We start from the raw sequence: 21,578 nt of genomic DNA, 5'->3' as shown, positions 1-21,578 counted from the left end.
ATTTTTGAGAATTTAGCAACTTCCCTTCATCAATAAACGGTTATTAAAGATATATCATTGAATGATTGAAACATAAAAATGACAACAATTTGATTCAAATATATTTTAATTTCAAGTTACTGAATTTCTTAAAAAAATAAAAGGCAATTATATTATAAAGTAAAAAATAAAATGTTCAAAGCAAAAGTTCATAGGAAATGTTCATGGAGAAAACATACCTTTAAAATTAAAGAAATATCATGAGGAAATGTCAAATTATTGAAATTAAATCTATCAATATTCATGATTTATCATAATCAACATAGAATTTTGTATCTTTTGGTTTTATTATTTTTTGAATTGGGTCCCTCTATATATTCTATAAATTAAGTTCTACTTAACATATGTTTCACTCACTCCCCTCAATAAAATGATAGACCCGTAGAATTAACTTGTGAATTTAACCAAGTTTACAAATAGTATGAATTTCAGAGTGAATTAAAAATGTAAAAAATGTTAAACTCTACTTTGATAATAGATTCAAGCACACCTAAACATGTTTTTAACAACTTCCTCAAATAATTTTCAAACCACATTCTATAACAGTGCGAAAAAATAACAAATTAGCAGCAAAATTTAGCAACAAAAACATGCAAATTCCACAGCAAAAAATATCATTACGAATTTAATTTTGTTGCTAAAATAATTAATGACAAAATTTTGCCATTTTGATATTAACAAGTTAAATTTAAGTACTGTGGAACTCAATTGAATAATGAATAATCTTGCTAACTTTCCCTGATGGCAAAAAAGTGCAAACTTTTCTAAATACTTCTTTAGTCCTATTTATAAGGTAAAAAGAGAGAATGTTTTTTTAATTCTATTTATAAGTTGCATTATTAAATTTTCAGCATGAATGTATTATTTTATTTTTTATTTATTATTGTGCAAAATATTATTTTGAAAATTTTATTAAAAAGTTGATTAGGTCTAAGGCAAAATTAATGAGGTTTAACTTTTTTTTATTATGGCAAAATATATGAAAAGTAATTTATAAACAGGACTACATGAATATTTAAGGTTGTCTTCACAAAAATTATAGCTTTATATAACCATATATCAGACTCTCCATTAGAAATAATTGGCAAAACTATCATCCTTGTCGCTTATATTTGATTAGGGAGTGAATAATTATTTTTCGTTTGACTCAATTATCATTCTTTATATAATGTAAGTCATTTGCAAGGAAAAAGTTTTAGTCCTAAATGTAAGTCATTTGTACGGAAATTTTTTTATTATAAATGTATGTCACTTATATTCCTTATTTAATTCTCATTAAAAAGAGAGAAAGAAAGGAGAAATATGAGCATTTTTTGTAAATGTGGAGAGAGACAGAAAGAAAACTTCCATAAAGGTAAAATCAAAAAATGTTGTCAATTTAACACATTCTTTGATATACAAGAATGCGTTACAATTGACTTGTATTAATTATTAAAAACTAGAGTGAATTTGCTTTGATACTAAATATAATATATTAATTCACTTTCTCTTTAAATTTATAAGTTTATTTCTAAATTCTCTCTGTTAATTTTACATGTTAATGGCATTTTCCATCAAGAGCAATGTATCTAATGCAAATGAATAAAAAAAATTATTTTGAGAAAACCAATACACATTTATTGCAAATAACTATAATTTAACTAGTTTTTTTTAATTTGTACAAATTAATTATCTAGCTCTTATATTTAGGAACTAGAATTTATAATATTTGAATAATTGATATCCTTAATATTCATACTTTGATCTATATCAAATATATTATAGTTTATTTATTATGTCTGAAATATATTTTATTTATATTCATAATATTTGTTATTTATATTCTCAGGAATTAAAAAACTCTATGTGATGTGAAGTGTATTGAGTGATCTTGAGTTTTGTATAACTAATTTGTGATATGACAAACTTAAGTCAAATGCACGCATTTCTTTGCAGCCCATCTTCATCATGAGAGGGAAAATTGGTACAGCTAAGAATGGTGTGTAAGACATTTTTCGTACTATAAAAGAATTCGTTAAAACTTGATCTAAAGATGAATCAAATCAATAGAAATTAAGAAAGAAACAAAACCAAACCCAATAACGAACGACATTAAGAACATGATCAGAAACGTATCCTAATTCGTTACGTATCCTAACTACCATTGATTTTCACGTAGAGTTAAGGCAAGGATAATGTCAAATTATGTAACATCACATAATTTTCAAAGCAATAATTCGAGAGTTATATATATAGGACAATAGAAGAGATAACGCAAATTCAAGAGTATGGGGCCAATGCAGCTATTAAAGTGCTGAGGCCTTAAAAGTTATTATTAAGTGAAATGTTCAGGTGTTGTGGGGTCACTACTAATCAACAAACTGGCAGGAAAGCACCAAGGCCAAAGCCAGGAAATAGCCAAAACCCATATGAAAAATGTCACATTTTTGTAAGGCCTTTAGGAGGTTTTAGTGACAGAAATACCGCCAGGAGCTTCGTGGCCTAATCGCAAGGAAGTTCTCCTATAGGTGGGAGATTGTAGATTTGATCATACTTATAATCCCATACTGTTAGTACCGGCTCCTCTATTTTTTTTTTTTAAAGGGCGGAAAATACCTCAAGGAAAATATAATAAATGGTATTATATCAAACATTAATTGGCCAACAATTTACATGACCCAAAGTAGGAAAAAACTGTAAGTTATTAAATATTTGTCTTGAACAATTATGATAAGTTTGGGCTAAATTATTAGGAAAAATAAATTTTTTTTAAAAAGAAGTGGAATTTAGTTAGGGAAAACTGGAAATAAAAACCCAGAAAAAAATTAACATTACGCCAAGAAGGCCGACGCCATCGCAGGCCGTACCGTTGTGAGCGGGGTCAGTCTGGCTTTTGTAACCAATTACAGTCAAGACAGTGATGTAGAGGAACAGGAGGGTGGCCACGAACTCGGCAATGACAGCCCTGTGGAAAGACCACTTGCGGAGCTCGGCGGTGTCGAAGAGGGGAGCGGGAGGGGGGTCATGGTAGTCCTTGTGAGGAGCGGCTCCCTCGAGGTCCGTGGCCATGCCGGAAACACAGAATGAGAGAAAAGAGCAGAAAGCCTGTGAGTTAGGAAGGGGGTGGCAGAGAGGATGAGGATAAGACTGTGTATTTATGTAAAGAGGGGGTTGTATTGTATCAGATTCAGTTGGGGCCTGCCCTTAAAGCCTTAACCTTGGCTTATAACCCCATTCCCAGCTCAGTAAAATCTGGAGGCGGAGGAAGGATAGAGACAGGAGACAGGATAGGTTAGAAAAGGGGGTGAAGTGAGGAGTGTGGGGTTTCAGATGCAGAGTGGATATTCCGTTGGGAGACGGACGTGGGATTAGATAGAGTGAGGGGGCAGCGATTGGTGTGGCTGCGTTGCAAGCAGTGAAGGGGCAGCGTGGGAAGGCACATGCAAAAAGGAGCATGAGTTGGCGGACACGAAGCCCGCCAGCGCCTGAAAGCTACTACTTCGACTCCAATATTTTGTATTTATTATATTATCAATAATAAGATTTAAAGATTTTAATTATTCTTTCTAAATATTGCTTTCGAAGGTAGGAGAGATATGCTGTGAAACAAAGGAGAGAGGAGGAAAATCCAAGAAGCCACGCCGCTGAACATCCCTTTCGGCGGCGACAAATTGTCGCCGCTAAAAAGTCTTCAGCGACGACAAGAATGTCGCCACTGAAAGTGTCTTCAGAGGCGACAAATATTGCCATTGAAACTTCTAAAAGTTTAAAGGTACTTTCAGCGGTGACCTTTTTAGTCACCGCTAAAAGTTTTCAGCTACGGCTGCTACGGCAACGACTTTTTAGCGGCAAAAAGTTGCCACTGAAAACTTTCAGCGGCCACTTTTGTACTTGTCGCCACTGAAAGTCAATTTTTTTGTAGTGTTTTGGGTTTTTTGAATTCAAAATTGCTGCCAAGAACTATATCTTAAATATGAATTAGCGAGTATTGTGTAAATAACCAAATTACCCTCCTATTAAAAATAACAAGTGAACTATTAGGAATAACAAGTATAATATTAAAAATTATAAGTATTGCAAATAACAAGTCCGTACTATCAAATGACAAGTACAGTATTATAAACTACAAGTGTATTTCAAATAATAAATCTACAGTTAGAAATTACGGAGGGCAATTTGGTCTTTTGCACAATATTTGTTAATTCATATTTAAGATCTGGTCCTTGACAACAATTTTTGTAATTCAAGAACTTAAAGCACAATTTTATATTTTATAAGGTTTTTATTTACGATTTTCCAATTTTGTTAAAAAATTATATATACTGGGCTTAAGAACAATTAATTTCTTCCTGGTTCCTACCATGGCCAATATCATTCAGAGCTAAAATTAGACCAAGAAGGAGAATGAAATTAGTTGACAAAGGGAAGAAATCTTTGGGACAATTATGTTACTTTTATTAGTTAGGAATTACACAAAATTTTTTGCTCAAAACATACCCAAAATAATTAATTATAGAACCTAAATTTTATTGGGCGAAGAGAATAACCATTTTTTATGCTAAAAGGGCCAAACCAAATGGAAGGACCAATGAGGGGAAGAAGGTAATGGCAGCAAGAGGAAAGTAATTTAGTCAAATGAATTAGTTTCTCACATTATAGAGAACTAAGATTCAAATTTTTATTAGAAATTATGCTCATATTTAGATTTAGTGTCGATAATGTCTCGTAGAATATTACCTTCAATGAGAGGATGTGAGCTTTTAGGAAAGTTTCTTGAATTTAGAAAGAGAAAGCAAGCTACTAGCCATTTTCAATATTTTTTTCGCCATAACTGCCACCTAAGGCTAAAAGTTTATTCTCCACACCCGCGCTTCTTTGAAATACAGAATTTGGACGAAAAACTAAGGAGGAGAAGCTAGGGAAAAAAAGAAGCACCCGCAGGAAAGAAGAGAAGGCTAATTAACTTTTATTAACTTTTTCCTCTGGGATTGGTCTGTTCTGTTTGGCGCCATACCGCATAGCTAGTATAAAAGTAGTGTTGTTGAAGTTCTATAAAAATGATATAAGATATTAGTTAGTTACTACAAATAATTAACTTAACTAATTTTTTTTAATTCTGATAAATTAATTATATATCTCTTATAATACGACATGAGAGATAGTATCTTTTTCGTTGTTCCTGCGCTTTATTTAATTTTGTGTATTGTGTTGCCAGGCCAATTGCGTACATATATAATTGATTTGAGGATTTAGAATCCAGATTGAACGAGTGAAAGACACATTATCGATTAACTAAGATCCAAACCAGGTTATTGATAGTAATGGCAAACACTACGTTAGGGTGCATAATGACTTCAAAATGTAAAAGGAATAATGTTATTGCAGAGACTTTAGAAAACTTGAGGGAAATTAAACGATATACAGTCTTAAATTCTACAATTCACAGGCATGATCTTAACATACATTATTCTTTCCGAGACTGTCACTATAGAGCAAGGATTTTACATGCTGTTCTTGCCTTGAGCGGTTATATTTGTCATCACTGTATACTATAGCGATCATTCTGGCAGCATTTTAGGCAAATTGTAGCAAAAGAAGAGGCAAATGGATTTGCTGGAGTGAAACGTTCCTTGTTGAGACATTTCCACGCACTTGAGATCTTTTGTTTGATATGTTCTCTTGCCTAGTAAACAGAAACTCTTGGGATATTGAATGTATTAGCTTTACTATATTGGGCCAGTGTTAGGTGGTCAAGGCCCATTAGGTGAGGTCCATTAGATGTGAGGCCTATAAATGTAACCCAAGACATTTTTGTATGTGTGCATTTTCTTTATAAATGAAATACATGTAGTATTCAGTTACATTGTGCAGGCTTTGTTTCTTATCATGACATCAGAGCATTGGATTGAAGATCCATCACGCTGAAGAGGCCCAAAGGTGCTAAACCCATCTCACCTCCCTGAGAATCAAGAATGGACCAGAAGCCTTCTGTTACTCGTTCATTCGCCTCGAAACCAAGAAACGCACCGTACCCCCCAAATTTGTAAACCCTAAGTCGACTACAGGAAGAACCATGGGCGATGAGAAAGTATTTAGCAACGCAACAATCAACTTGGCACATCCACTCTACCTTCATCCGTTTGACACGCAAGGTGTCTCGATCATCAATCAAGTCTTAACCAAGAGTGAGAATTACACAATTTGGAGCAAGGCAATGCTCATCGTGTTAAGAGGGAAGAATAAAATCAGATTCATAGATGGTTCTTACAAGAAATCCTATCAAGAATCTACTCTTTAGAGTCACTGGGAACATTGCAACGTGTGGTAATATCCTAGATACTGAACTCTGTTTCTAAAGATTTGGCGAATAGTTTGGTATATCTACAAGAGGCGCGCATAGCTTGGGAAGATCTCAAGGAACACTTCGACAACGTATCTGGGTCTAGAATTTTCTCTCTTCACCGAGAGATACACTCTCTGCGTCAAGGAGAGCTCTCGGTTTCTGCCTACTATTCACGACTTAAGGAGCTCTGGGAGGAACAGGCTAGTCTCACAGCAGTTCCCTCATGTAAGTGCACTACATCAAAAGCATTTAATGAAGTAATGCAGCGCTAGAAGCTACTGCAATTTCTGATGGGTCTGAACAATGCATATGATAATGCAAGGAGTCAGATACTCCTCATGTATCCTCTGTCGACAATTAATCAGTCTTACACAATGATTTTGGAAGTAGAAGCACAAAAGGGCATTGTGAGCATGGAAAAGATTAACCCCATAGAGGGAGTGGCAATGATCACCAGGGGTAGAGGAAGAGGAAGAGGAAGGGGAAGAGGAACCCCTCCCCCGGAATGTGATCACTATCATAAACGGGGTCACGTGAAAGAAAACTGTTGGGAAATAATTGGATTCCCAGCTGAGTATAAAGGGAATAAATCCAAGCAAAATCAAGAAGCCAAAGGTAGGCAGAATGTTCCAAGTCAGGAAGGAGAGGCACTTACCAATGTGTCAAGCGCATCACCGAGTTTTGCACTGGAATAGTATGAGCATCTGCTGGAGTTGTTAAAGAAGGATTCAGATGTTAATGCCCATGCACTTGGTGGTACAGGTTTGCCTATTCTTATCTCATCTGGATTAAACCGTAGTAAATGGGTTTTAGACTTAGGAGCCATTACACACATGGTTAGTGATTTAGGCTTACTAGACAATTATAAACCTTATGATGGACTGATTAAAACTATAAAAATCCCAAATAGAGGCAGATTCTTTGTAACTCATATAGGAGATGTTAAATTCCCCAATGGAATTGAATTAAAGGGCCTTCTCTATGCTACAGAACTTCAATTTAACTTAATTTCTATTTCTAGGATAACTAAAGAACTGTTCTATGTTGTTTCCTTTTATCCTGATGGATGTATATTGCAGGACCTACAGGATGGCAGAGTGAAGGGGATTGGTAGAGTAGTTCATGGATTATACTTGTTCGATTTAGAAAAGGATTACACTAGTGTAAAAATTGACAATGATACTTGTTGTTTTGTTACTCATATTGATTTGTGGCTTTTACATAAGAGACTTGGACATACTTCTATGAATGTAATGAGGCATTTGGATATTGTACAAAACAAAACAATGACTATGAATAAAAATTGTGATGTTTGCTTTCAGTCTAAGCAAACTAAACTTCTTTTTCCTTCCAGTTGCATCAAAAGTAAGAATTGTTTTGATTTACTTCACATGAATGTCTGGGGACCTTACAAAGTACCCACACATTCAGGTTTTCAGTTTTTTCTAACAATTGTAGATGATTTTTCTAGGGCAACTTGGACTTATCTCATGAGACATAACTCTAAAACTGCTTACCATATTAAGAACTTTTTTGCTTATGTTTTAAATCAATTTGGTAAATTTGTCAAAATGGTAAGGAGTGATAATGGAACTGAATTTGTTAACCATGAATTAGGAATTTTTTTCCAGGAAAAGGGAGTGATTCATCAAACTACCTGTCCATATGCCCCAGAACAAAATGGGATTGTGGAAAGAAAGCATAGGACATTAATGTAGATTGCAAGAGGTTTAATAATTCAATCTGGTATACCTATTAGGTTTTGGGGTGAGTCTGTAAAAATGGCAACTTATCTAGCTAATAGAATTCCTAGTAGAATCTTGGGTTTTAAAACTTCCTATCAACTTGTTCATGGTCAACCTCCTAGTTATGATCATTTGAGAGTTTTTGGTTGTTTGGGATATGCCACAGATTTAATAAATTCGGATAAATTCCAGCCTAGATCTCTGCCATGTGTTTTCTTAGGATATCCTAACAATCAAAAGGGTTATGTTTTATTGAATTTGAAAGATCATAGGATTTTTGTTAGCAAGCATGTAAGATTTCTGGAAGATGTTTTTCCTTTTAAAGTTAAGAATAGTATTGATCAAGGGGGAGTATCCAATGAAATTAAACAAATGTTTTATTTTGATGATCATAATGATAATGCGATACACCCCCTATAGATTATAACCGAACCTCATCAGGAAAGAAATCAAATTCAGAATGATCCTATAGCTAATATTAACGATCAGGTGTCTAATGGTGAAACTGAAGTCCCTATTCTTCCTAGTGAGCATCCTATCCGAGATAGAAGACCACCTATATGGTCTAGGGATTATATTTGTAATTCGGCACAGTCAAGTTTTGGTAAGAATTCTATTCACAAGTATGCTTGCAAGTATCCTATAGAAAATTACATATCATATGACAATGTTTCTCCTTCTTACATGTGTTATCTTTGTTCTATTGATGCTATTACTGAACCTACCTATTATAATGATGCTGTAATTAATCAGAATTGGGTTGTTGCTATGAAGAATGAAATAGATGCTCTAGAACAAAATAATACATGGGAAATAGTTCCTTCACCTAAAGGAAAGCAACCGATAGGTTGTAAGTGGGTTTATAAAGTAAAATATAGACCAGATAGAACCATTGATAAGTACAAAGCTAGATTGGTGGCCAAAGGTTACAGTCAAACTGAGGGAGTGGATTATAATGAAGCTTTTTCCCCAGTAGTAAAAATGGTTACTATTAGGACTGTTTTGAAGTTAGCTGTTGTAAATGGCTGGGCTTTGTACCAAGTGGATGTGAATAATGTGTTTTTGCAAGGAGATCTTGATGAAGAAGTTTACATAACCATACCCCAAGATTTTAAGAAACATGGGAATAATGGTGTGTAAGCTAAAGAAATCCCTCTATGGGTTTAAGCAAGCCTTAAGACAGTGGAATCAAAAATTATCACTATCCTTGATCAATAGGGGGTTTCTACAGAGTAAGCATGACTATTCTTTGTATAATAAAACATTATGATGCAGCCTTGGTGATTATTTTGGTTTATGTAGATGATTTATTAATCACTGGTAGTTTAGAACAAAGAATTAATCAGGTTAAGGATTTTCTGCATGGTCAGTTTAAAATTAAAGACTTAGGCATTATGAAATACTTCTTGGGAATTGAAGTAGCAAGGTCTAGGAAGGGTATTATGTTAACACAAAAAAAGTATACTTTAGACCTTCTTGCTAAAACAGGAATGAGTGGCTGTAAGCCTCTTACTTTGCCAATGCCGCAACACTTGAAATTAATTGCCTATGAAGAAGGAAAAAACAGAAAGGAGGATCTGTTCAAAGAGCCAGGGAAGTACAGAAGACTGATAGGAAAATTGATTTATTTAACTCTAACAAGACTTGATATCTCATTTCCTGTACAGGTCCTAAGTTAATTCATGCAGCTCCCAATGAAGTCCCATTGGTCAGCTACCATGGGAGTTCTGTGATGCCTGAAGTAGTCATTTGGTCTTGGGATTCGGCTAAGCTCAAAAGATGACCTGAGGCTTAGTTGCTTCTGTGATTCAGATTGGGGTTCATGTGAGACCACGCGTAGGTCAGTGACTGAATATCTTCTTAAGCTAGGAGATGCATTGATCATCTGGAAAACAAAGAAGCAAGCTACTGTTTCAAGGTCCTCAGCAGAAGTAGAATACAAAGCATTGGGTTCAGCCGTTTCTAAAGTTATCTGGGTGAAGGGTCTCTTGGGTGACTTAGGAATCTCTGTACAGCAACCAGTAGAAGTATATTGTGATAGCAGATCTACAATTCACATTGCTACAAATCTGGTTTTTCATGAAAGGACAAAGCACATTGAAATTGATTGTCACTTTGTGCGTGAGAAAGTGGCAGAAGGATTTATCAAATTGCAACATGTCTAGTCAGCAGAACAAGAGGCAGATATATTAACCAAAGCTGTTGGCAAAGAGACTCAATTAAAATTACTTAGCAAGTTAGGAGCTTCTGATGTATTTCAGCCCCAAACTTGAGGGGGAGTATTGAATGTATTAGCTTTACTATATTGGGCCAGTGTTAGGTGGTCACGGCCCATTAGGTGAGGTCCATGAGATGTGAGGCCTATAACTGTAACCCAAGACATTTTTGTATGTGTGCATTTTCTTCAGAAATGAAATACATGTAGTATTCAGTTACATTGCGCAGGCTCTGTTTCTTATCAGGTGGTCCTTCCGGTAACAGTTCAAGTAGGAGCCATCATTATCTACTTTATTATCATCCTGCATCAATCAAATTCAAGCTTGTTTGTTTATTTCCAATTTTGTGGTCCAAAATGTCAAATGGGTCAACCATATCCTTTTGGGATTTGGGGTGCAATTTGGAAAAGAATGTTTACATTTAGCCTTCTCTCCACTTCCCTCTATTTATTATCTTTACCATTGGTTTAATATCCAATGGTTGAGATTTAATATATTATAACAATATTATTACAATATTAAATACTAAAAAAAATATATAAATAAATTTAACCTATATATAAATAAATATCATGATATTATTATAGTCAGACGGTACAGAATAAAGAAACAAAAAAATTATGAAATCTTTTAATTAAAATCTATAGAAGTAATGCATACATATTAATTTCTGACTTCTTATATATTACAATAATATTGTTATAATATATTAAATTTCAACCATTGGATGTCATTCCAACGGTAAAAATAGTAAATGAAGAGGAAATTAAATGGAGACACTTCTCTTTACCAGCCATCACCTCTCAACTGCTACCTCTATTGCCTATAATTTTTCTCTTGCTTCCCAAATTTTTTTATTTCTTTTTATTATTAGATTCTACATTAAATGCGTGATATTTTAATGTCTTATGAGTAAAAATGTGCAATATCAATTGTTTTTTACAATTTTTCAAAAATATTGCATCCAAATTTAAAAAAAAACACAATTTTTGAGTTTTTTTGTTTTGAAAAATCACAAAATATTCAAATCTGCACCACTTTTTCGCTTATAAGATATCAAAAAATCTCTAATTTTATGTACAATTTTTTTCTTTTCTGTGATAATTTTATGTACAATCTAGTCATCAAAAAATGGGGAAAAAAATAAGGGACATGTGACACCCCAAATCTATCTTTCTGGCACCATAACTTCCACTTCATGTTTTAAATTTATAATTTTCTTCCTAAACTATCCCTATTATTCCACATATTAAAAGGGGATTTCTATCAAATAAAAATGATTAAATAAAAGGTATTTTAGGAAAAATGGCATATTTTTTAATAAAATAACTAACTTAGATAATTTCATTAATTATTATAAATTAATTATTTAAGTCATATATTCAAAACCTAAGGGACTAATAAGTGATGATCCCATAAATAAATATACTCCTTTTACACAAAAATCTTTAATAATTATTAATTTCAACGTACCTTTGCACCTTGCAAGTCATTACAAAGTCTTACAATTTTGGATGTGGAGGATATCAGTGTTGGAAAGTCATCCATGAGAACCAAAGTTTCATTGGTAATGCCTTCACCTAACATGAAGAAAGTATGAACAAGGCACATATGAACTCCCGCGCTCACTATCCCATTCTTCAAGTATTCCTCAGAATTTGGTAAATACCCTGAAGTAAACCATTTTGCTTCCTCCAAAAGTGAATTGCACAGTCTTACCCACTGCAAAAGTCAATATCTAATCAATTTTTTTTTAAAAAAAAGCTCATTTCTTTATGTAAACCAAAACAAGCACTTAATTTAATTGATTACCGATTTGATTAACGTTTTTATTGGGTCCCACCCATGTTTGTTTTGGACTTTAATGGCAAATTCATTGGTAATATCATAGAGAGCTTTGAAGCATGCTTTCATGCAGTATGGTAGTTTCTCTGCTGCTCCCAAATCCCATCTGCAAATTTCACAGAATTTATTATTTTAGGGACAATGAAGTTTTTATGATCTTTGACAAAACAAACTTTTGAAAAAAGTTATTAACTAACCTCTTTACAGCATCTACAAAGAGAGTTCACCCGTGCTTCCATAAATATCAAATATATGATCAATTATGTATAGAAGAGATAGTGGCTTTGTGATCTCAATCCTTTCTTCAGAAAAGCACGGATCTGTGATGCACGCCATGGGCCACATGTACCACATGATTGGTTTATCTCTTGCAAACTTCGAGTCCTCGGCTAAACCTAGCTCTTTCCGCCACCTATATATGTATAATCTCATTTGGTTAGTTGTCACTTAAGAAGAATTAATCTTGATATAGATATAAGCTACTACCTTCAATTCTAAATATAAGAACTAAATGAATATTTTACTCATACTAAAAAAATTAGTTAAATTAGTTACTTAAAATTATTGCATATTGGTTTTCATGAAATACTTCCTTGATCATTATCTTCCTAATGAAAGCTCCTTTTTATATGTGCAATTAATATACAAGGATAAAAAAATTATACGTTCAAGAGATAACGTGAGTTGAAGTCTCATATTTAAGACCAAAATAAATATCCTAACTAATTCTTATATTTAGGATTTGATGGAGTGTATGATAACCGTAGTATGGCAAGTTGTAGAATGATCAAATACGTATGAGAGTGAAGTTACTTGGACACTGCATATATCTCCTTCAGACGAATGGAGTTGACCATTTGGGTATCGATTTTGGATAACCTTTTGCAAAGGACTCAACCATGCTTTGCCAATTTGGGAATTTGGAAATAAAATACTTCTTGGTGTGAACTTTGACAAACTTTTGTGATTTGGGTACTTCAGGATATTTGCTATAACGTTAGCTTCATAAGGGTCATGGGATCTTAACATGCTTGCGTGAAGAAATGGTGAGTGAAGTTCCCAACTTCATCAAGTTGTTCTTCTTCTTCCATGTTTAACTGTGAAGCTTCAAACAGTTCTATCATCCCTTCGATGTTTCCCCAAATTTCTTCTTCAGCCTTCCCTTCTTGTCCATGAAGTTTTCAAACACGCCTGTACCATCAGATCCGGTACCAATTTTGAGACTCAAAGATGGTGTTCCAATAATTGACATATATGTAACTTTTCGAAAGAAGTATTAGGTTAAGTTACATTCAGCACCACAAAATAGTTTTTCAATTGCATTATAATTATCTATATAATTTTTAGTCCATCCTATATCCTAACGTATTTTTCTAGTAGCATTTAGTTTTGTAAAGTAATTTTTGGTGAATTCAAGACCTTACTATATTTTAGGTTTTCAATAATATTCAGTATCCTAAAGTCTGGGGTACTTTAAGGATAAAATTACATAAAAAATTACTTTTTGTTGTATTGGTTTCTACTAAAAAAAATACTTTAGGGTGTTGAAAGTATAAAAAATTACTTTAGGATACTGAAGGTTATTAGAAAACACCTTAAGGTATTGGATGCAATTTAACTTTTATTTAGTCTGGGGAAAAAAAAAAGAAAGAAATCTTTGGACGCGTACGAAGTCTTTAGGGTGTTGTAATGTTTTTTATTTCTTAAGTTGGCTTTTAAGAGGAGCTGAACCCTCGCTATTTATTTTCTGATAAAAAGGGAAAAGGAGCTAGCTATATTTTTTTTTTCTTTTTGCTTTCTGTATCCATTTACGTATATTATGTTATTTTCAAATATTTTTCATCTCCGAATAATTATCTGTTATGGCTTTCTTTCTTTGTCCTTTTTTCCGCCAACGGTATGCCTTTCTAACTCTTGACTATATATTGCCCTAATTTTTTTGGTTTTTGTTTCCTTTTTTTTTTTTTTTTTTTGCTCTTTTAAGGGTTTGAAAGGGGCTACCTTGGAATATCTTTTATCTTGATTGAGTTTCTTCAATATATTGTTTCAGAGGAGAGATTGATCAGAAGAGGGATGCTAATAATGATTAAGAAAATAAAGAACCAAGGGAAACAAAATATACGATTTTTTAATGAGATGTTAGAGTTTCTTTTGAAGGATAAATGCCTTTCACGTGACATAATTTAAACAAAATCTCAACCGTATGACCTTACAACGAATTTTAGGTAGAAAAACAAAATTACTTCAACACAGCTGAAGAGAAACTTTTTTTTTTTTTTTAATTTTTCTTGTTTTTCTACCTGAAAGGGAAGTTGAATTTTATTATCCAGGTTTTTATATTTTTATTAAAATAAAAAATTGTTTTGAATTCATCATTTAGTTTTAAGTTATTCTTTTATACGAACAAATTCTCACGGAAAGAAAAACGTGAGCAAATTTCTCTCGTGTGTGTGTGTGTGTAATATTATACTATAACATACCCGTGGCGCAATAAACTTAAATTCTCTAGAGTTCAAACTTTCTATTTTTTTATAAGTATAGGTATCCTCCTATTAAATATAATTATATTTAAGGTATTGTCAGACAGTGAATATACACATTTTTTTATAAAGGCATTTGAATTTTGATTTGCCGTATTAGGTGGAATTAGTCTTTAGTCTAGACCTAACTCTATTGAATGCGCGAGTACTTTTAAAAGCATAGGATTCATTGTATATTCTTTCATTGGGTTTACAAGAGATTAACTTCAAAGACCATAAATCCAAAATACTAAACTCTCTTTTTTTGTGGGGAAAAAAAAGAAAACTAGACTCTCTTCAGCTTGAAAACAATCCATACTCCCAAAATGCTTAATTTTCACTGGGTTTAATATTTGCAAAATTTAGATGAACAACTTACAATTTCCTTTTGGGCTTTTTTTTTACAATGAATAAGAAGGCGTCATGGTCGTAAAGCTTTGCATTCTTTTTACCAAAAAAATAAAAAAAAATTTGTATTCTCCCATATTTATACTCCCTTCAGTATTATTTATAACTTTCAAATTTGAAGAGGTATGTAGTTTATTTTATTCTCTCTCCTTTGCCATGTATTCTCTCATTACATTTTTTTCATATATTTCCTTTCAGCCTTTTTTTCATTTATTATAATAGTATATTTAAAACAAAAGTATATTTCTTTTTTACCTATTTATTGCTTTTAACTAATTTTAACTAATAATGTGAAAATTAGTTATTTGAAACTTATGATAAGCTATTTACATGCTTGTCTCTGTCTGACTTTCCTGACATTTTCGCTTGTAAGCATGGATTGCTGACTTAATATTGGGATATTAATTATTTATTTCTCATCCCAATTATTTCTATAGCATTTTCTTTACCTTTATATTTTTGTAAGTCATTCTTAACTTATTACATACCACTGTCCATGGTTTTAAATATCCTATCTGAGTTCATAAAAATTTGTCTTTCTCATAAAATGAATTCTTTGTATGAAGCAATATGACAGTTACTATTACAAAAAAAAAAAGTTCATTTTCGTCGCCTATTCTCGTCTAAAATTAAAAGCAGAAGAAAAAGGGCCCACACTGGTCTGGTTACGCTGACCAGATGAGCATGGGCTCATATATTGATCTAGTCACATAAACAAAATGAATATATGCTCATATACCTAGTTAATTAGCAATATGGTTGTTTGACCTCTTATTATCTTCTCTCTTACTTTTTTTTTTGCTTTTCATTCTTCTATTGTCTTTACTTTTCTTAATCTTTACCTTCTATCAACTTTTCAATCTATAAATTAAACACTTATAATTAAACAAGTTTACATAAGTTGAGACAAAAATTTTCTTATATACTTATATCATATTTCGCAAGTCACGATTAGAAAGTCACTTACCTTGTAAGGCATTCAAAACAAGCCAGAAGAAAAGTCATGAATGAGCTTCCTACAATATTTTGTTAGACTTGGAGGTCTTCATATTTAAAAATCATCTTAGGTCATCATCTTCCTAGAAAAATGTCATAACTTTGTGGGTTAACAACTTGAAGATCTACTATGATATCTTTGAGCCTTTCTAGGATTTTCTGCGATTCTCAATGTGTATTGCAACCTTTTTATTATAATAGGATCAATCTACCAAGATTGGTTTCAAGAAGAACACTCATGACTTAAGGACACAAAATTGCGAATTAAATAATTTAAAAGATTAAATAAATTAAATAAATTACTTAATTATTTAATGAATTTAAAATTCTAATTAACCCTAAACCCTAAGCTGATTGTCATATTAATGAACAATTAATTAGTGATAGTTTTAGAAATAGAAAATGGGGATGAAGAAAGTCAAGAAGGAGTACTTCTAGCCACCGCAATAGAATAATGAATAATATTCATCTAATCCTAAATGCTTGAATTTAATAACTAATTTAAAAAATTAGTTTTGATAATTATTTGTATAAAGCATGTGTTAGTTTTTTCAAGATACAATTTTCAATAGTTTTCAGTGTGAGCTACTAGGAGTGTTCATGGGATGGGACAGGAGAGGGACGACTGAGACAGCTTTTCCATCCCATCTCAATTGGGACGACACATAACTAGAACGAGACAAGGATGTCTCATCTCTTCTTTTTTTTAATTTTTTTAAATTTTTTAATTTAAAAACTAATTATGCATGAGGTGTAAGAACTTATGATAAAAACTATGTGAAGAAAATTGATAAAAATAAGAAAACAATGGCAAATAAAAATGTCTTTTTGTACTCTTGAGAGACAAAAAACAAATAAACATAAAATGTTTACTACAAGGAATATCATGTAACTCATGCAAAAAAAAAACTTATAAACAAATAAAAAATAACAATTGATAAATATCATTACCAAGATACTATTGTAGTGGTAAATAAAATAAATTTATAATAACTAAAAATAAAGATAATATATTAGGACGGGACGCGGCCGTCCCACTTTAGTCATGTCCCAAAAACTTTCGTGACGGGATTGTCCTGTCCCAAAATAACTGGGACAGGGACGAGACATCAGGACGAGGCATAGTTGAACACCCCTATGAGCTACCTCATATAAAAATCCATTTTCAACATGAGCAAAGAATAAAATAGTTTGAGAAAAATTATAAATTTACAAGACAAAGCGAATCATGATTTTCTGTTCAATATCAAATAAACTTCTTGATTAGCTCATACATTTAAAACCAAAGGAAGTAATACTTAAAAATAATAAATAAAAAAAGTTAATACAAATTTTGGTCCTTTAAGTTTACTCCCATTTTAGTTTTGGCCCTCAAGTTTTAAATAATAGATTTTGGTCTCTCAAATTTCTTTTTATTTAAAATATTGGTCCTTATAATCTAATAAAAACTTGGATCATTTTGGCCCTTGAGAAACTAAAACCTATTATTTAAACTTGAGGGACCAAAACTAAAATGAGAAAAACTTGAGAAATAAAAAATTATTTGAACCCAAATAAAAAAAAGAGAAAAATAAGGAGAAATTTTTCAATTGAATGAGTCAGAACTCAGGGGCAAGTTGAATACCATGACTATTCAACTTTGCGAGGCAAAAATCTTATCGGGTTGACTGATTTTCTGTTCAATATCAAATAAACCTCTCAATTAACTCATACATTTAAAACCAAAGGAAGTAATACTTAAAAATAATAAATAAAAAGGGCTCATACAAACTTTGATCCTTCAAGTTTACTTGCATTTTAGTTTTCACCCATCAAGTTTGAAATCGTAGATTTTGGTCTCTCAAATTTTTTTTATTTAAAACATTGATCCCAATAATCCAATAAAAACTTAGACCATTTTGTCCCTTGAGGGACTAAAACCTATGATTTGAAATTTGATGGACCAAAACTAAAATAAGGGCAAACTTGAGGGATAAAAATTATACTAATCCCAAATAAAAAAAGAGGAAAACAAGGGGAAAATTTTCAATTGAATGAGTCAAAACTCAAAGGCAAGTTGAATACGATGACTATTCAACTTTGCAAGGCAAAAATCTTATTGAGTTCACTAATTAAAAAAAGATTAAATAAATTAAATAAATAACTTAATTATAACATATCTTACATGATCTTTCTGAAAATACTTCTATGTATCATTAAATTATATATTAGTCTATAAATTAGGTAAATTAGTTTGAAGAAAGTAGTAAATATAAATAATTTACAGCAATTTATTTAGTTTTCTTAGTCTCTCTAAATTAATCAATTGAGTCTTGTATTAAAAATCATACATACTATTTAGTATCAATACAATTCTTCAGTTTCTATATCTAGAACAACAAAAGAGTGCCACCTATCTTGATTTATGGTTTTCATGAACACGCTTTACACATTTGCTTGTTTTACACAGTTTGTGCATTTAAAAGGGACCACTTGACTGCATACCACAGAAAAAGAAAGGGGCCACTTGGTTTCCAACAATAAAGATGAAAGGAACCACCACATGCATGGAATGGAATTCTGGCTCCAACCTCCAATGAAATAACACGAGTGATCACAAACGGGTTGATGTGATATTACAAAATATGAAAAATTCATTGGGACCAGATCGGACCAGACCAATTGATCTAATAACTTCGTTTAGAACCCAATTTAGCCTGACTAGCTAGTCCGATCCAGTTTGGTTTATATGTGACAAAGGAAATAGGGTTGTGTGGTGGAAGAGTTGAGTATGTTCCCTATTTTTCCTCTTCTACATTCATTTAAAGTTTGCATTTCTTTCGTTCAAATTATATTTCAAATATTTTTCCTTAAAATCAATAATGAAGAAGAAGGAGAAGAAGAAATTGAGTTTAATTTGTTCTCTATCTTTTCCCTTCTCCATTCATTTAAAGTTTGCATTTCTTTCATTTAAATTATATTTCAAATATTCTTTCCTTGAAATCAATAATGAAACAGTGATTATTATCAGCATCAATGTGCTGAATATTTTTAGTCCTTTCATCGTCCTTCACTAAATGAAAGGAAAACACCCAAACACATCTTATTCATAGAGGGTTGAACTCTGAATGTTATATTTAAAAAAAGATTTAAGAAAGTATTTAGTGTTATTGGTTTAGAAAGCCCTGACTAAGTGTGTTTCTTAGTATTTTCGCATAAATGGTAATTTCTTAAATATCGCTGGGAGAAAATCATGTCCGTTCTTGATGTGCTTCATTATCAACTATTGTAGCTATAGGTATAAGGCATTATGGGCACTATAAGCCAATACCGGCAATGTTCAGGAACACTAATTATGTCCCAATTACTACTGATTAGGACATTATTCAAGTATCACTAGCCAATGATTAAATGCTTCATTCGATCCTAAATATATAAACTAATTTACAGGAATTAAAAATATTATTTGAGTTAGTTATTTATAAATTTGATAGAGACAACGAATTATGATGTTATATTTATAATCAAAACAAACATTTAAATCAATTTTTACATGATATTTAAGACAGGAAGAAGTAGGTTGTAGAAATTTGAAATTCCACAATGATTGCTTCCTTTGAAGCATCTTCTTCATCTCTCAACTTGCACGTCTAAGGAGCTTGACTGTTGCACCACACGGTCCTTTCAAGGTCTGCTGCACTTGTTTTTAGGGATTTGTACATCACACGGTCCTTCCTCTTATTAATACAAGAGTTACCTAATTAATTTAAGTAAATTAAGAAAATTAAATTAATTGATTAATTACTATATCTGGTTTTTAATATAAGAGCTGGTTGACTAATTTGAGTAGATTAAAAAAATTTGTTAAATTAGACATTTGTAATAATTAGGTTTTGTTTTCCATAAAATACCCTTGTTGATTATGTATATTAGTTAAAACTATCATTTAATAAAATCTTTCATATGTGAAAATACCACAAGAACTACCTTATAAAAATGGATAAATATGAGAGAGAAAGTATATTGGAGTCTTATATTTAGAATCTAATTGAATATCAAACTAACTCTTATATTAAGAATCTATATCCTGAGGTCTCTATCTCGTGATTTATTCTTATCGATTCGATCAATTGTTGTCTTTCATTGGTGCTTATGTAATAGTCTTGTCTTTCATGTATGTACTTGCTTGTTTCAGACTTCTTGCCTTTTATGCTGTTTAATGTATAATTGATCCTTCTATAAAGAAAAAAAATATAGATGACGTGCGTAATCACCAACTCTTCTACCAGGAAACAATACTACCAACACGTGTGGTGCATGAAGTCTTGGCTATGACAAATTTAGAGGTGAGAATCAAGGCCGGCCCGATCCTCTAGGACCAGCACTGTAGGGTTGGCGAGCTTAAAAGGACCAACCCTACAAAGCTGAAATTTTAAAAATATCACAATTTACCAGGCTCGACCCTTAATCTAATGGGCTCAGGGCCGGGTCACAGGCTTTTCGGCCTGTTTAAGGAAAAAAATATTATTTTTATATTTCTTATATTTTTTATATTAATAAAAGACATAAATATGAATAAAATTAAATCACAAATACAAAATATCATCATATATAAATATCCATAAACATCCAAGAACATTTAAAACATTTATTAACAAGATAGCAACATTCAAAAGTTTCATTTATAGTACAAATGTGCAATAAACAAACATTATTATTAATCTTTTGAAACTTCATCATCACTATAATTAATTACTCTTCTTCATAAGTATGCTTTTCTTTTGTAACAAAAATATCAAGTTTTTTTTATAGGAATTTTACTTTTAAATTTTGCAATCTAGCTATTATTTTACTTTGGTTTGAGAAACATTGTTGTTGAAACTCATAAATTTCTAATTCAAATTATAGAATTACAAGTTATACAAGTATAAAAATACCCTCTCATCAAATATATATAGTTTAAAAATATCAACGCATATAATATAAATCAAATCATTGTTAAAGTCCAAATTAACCCATTTTTTAAAATTTAAACCCGTTTAAGCCCTCGCCCCTAGAGGGCCTATTTTCCATTTGAGGGAAAAATTTTCAAGCCTGGTCCTTGTAATTTTCGAGCCTAAACAGGCCAGCCCAACAGGCTTGACCCGTTTTCTGGACTCTAGACAAATTACACTACCTGTGCAGAAGACAATCGGAATTTACTTGCTTTGTTTTGAGCCCCTGTTTGCTTTGTACTTAGTTCTTGTCTTCTTGTAATTATTTGTTCTAATGAATAAATTTATTTCCACCCAAAAAAAAATGGATGAGCTAGCGTTTGGAATTTCAATAAAATCTGTAATCGAATAATAATATCCATCAACTTTTCGGTATTCTTGCTTAATGGGATGCCTCTTATTTTATATCTTCCTTAATAACATAGCAAATCAATGCGTATGTCTAAAAATATGGTGAAAATGCATCTCATTTTCAAATCATACATAAACAATGTTTTATATCCTATTTCTAATAT

General features: G+C 32.0%; 1 pseudogene; it reads right to left on the bottom strand.

Moving 5' to 3' along the window:
- Nucleotides 1-5,472: 5,472 nt before the first annotated feature.
- On the bottom strand, nucleotides 5,473-13,419 carry LOC114734512 ((3S,6E)-nerolidol synthase 1-like; annotated as a pseudogene).
- Nucleotides 13,420-21,578: the final 8,159 nt, after the last annotated feature.

The sequence above is a fragment of the Neltuma alba genome, unplaced genomic scaffold (assembly GCF_004799145.2).
Source record: "Neltuma alba isolate B1F8T4 unplaced genomic scaffold, ASM479914v2 tig00013107_pilon, whole genome shotgun sequence".
Taxonomy (NCBI): Eukaryota; Viridiplantae; Streptophyta; class Magnoliopsida; order Fabales; family Fabaceae; genus Neltuma; species Neltuma alba.
This window is presented reverse-complemented; position numbering and strand designations above follow the sequence as displayed.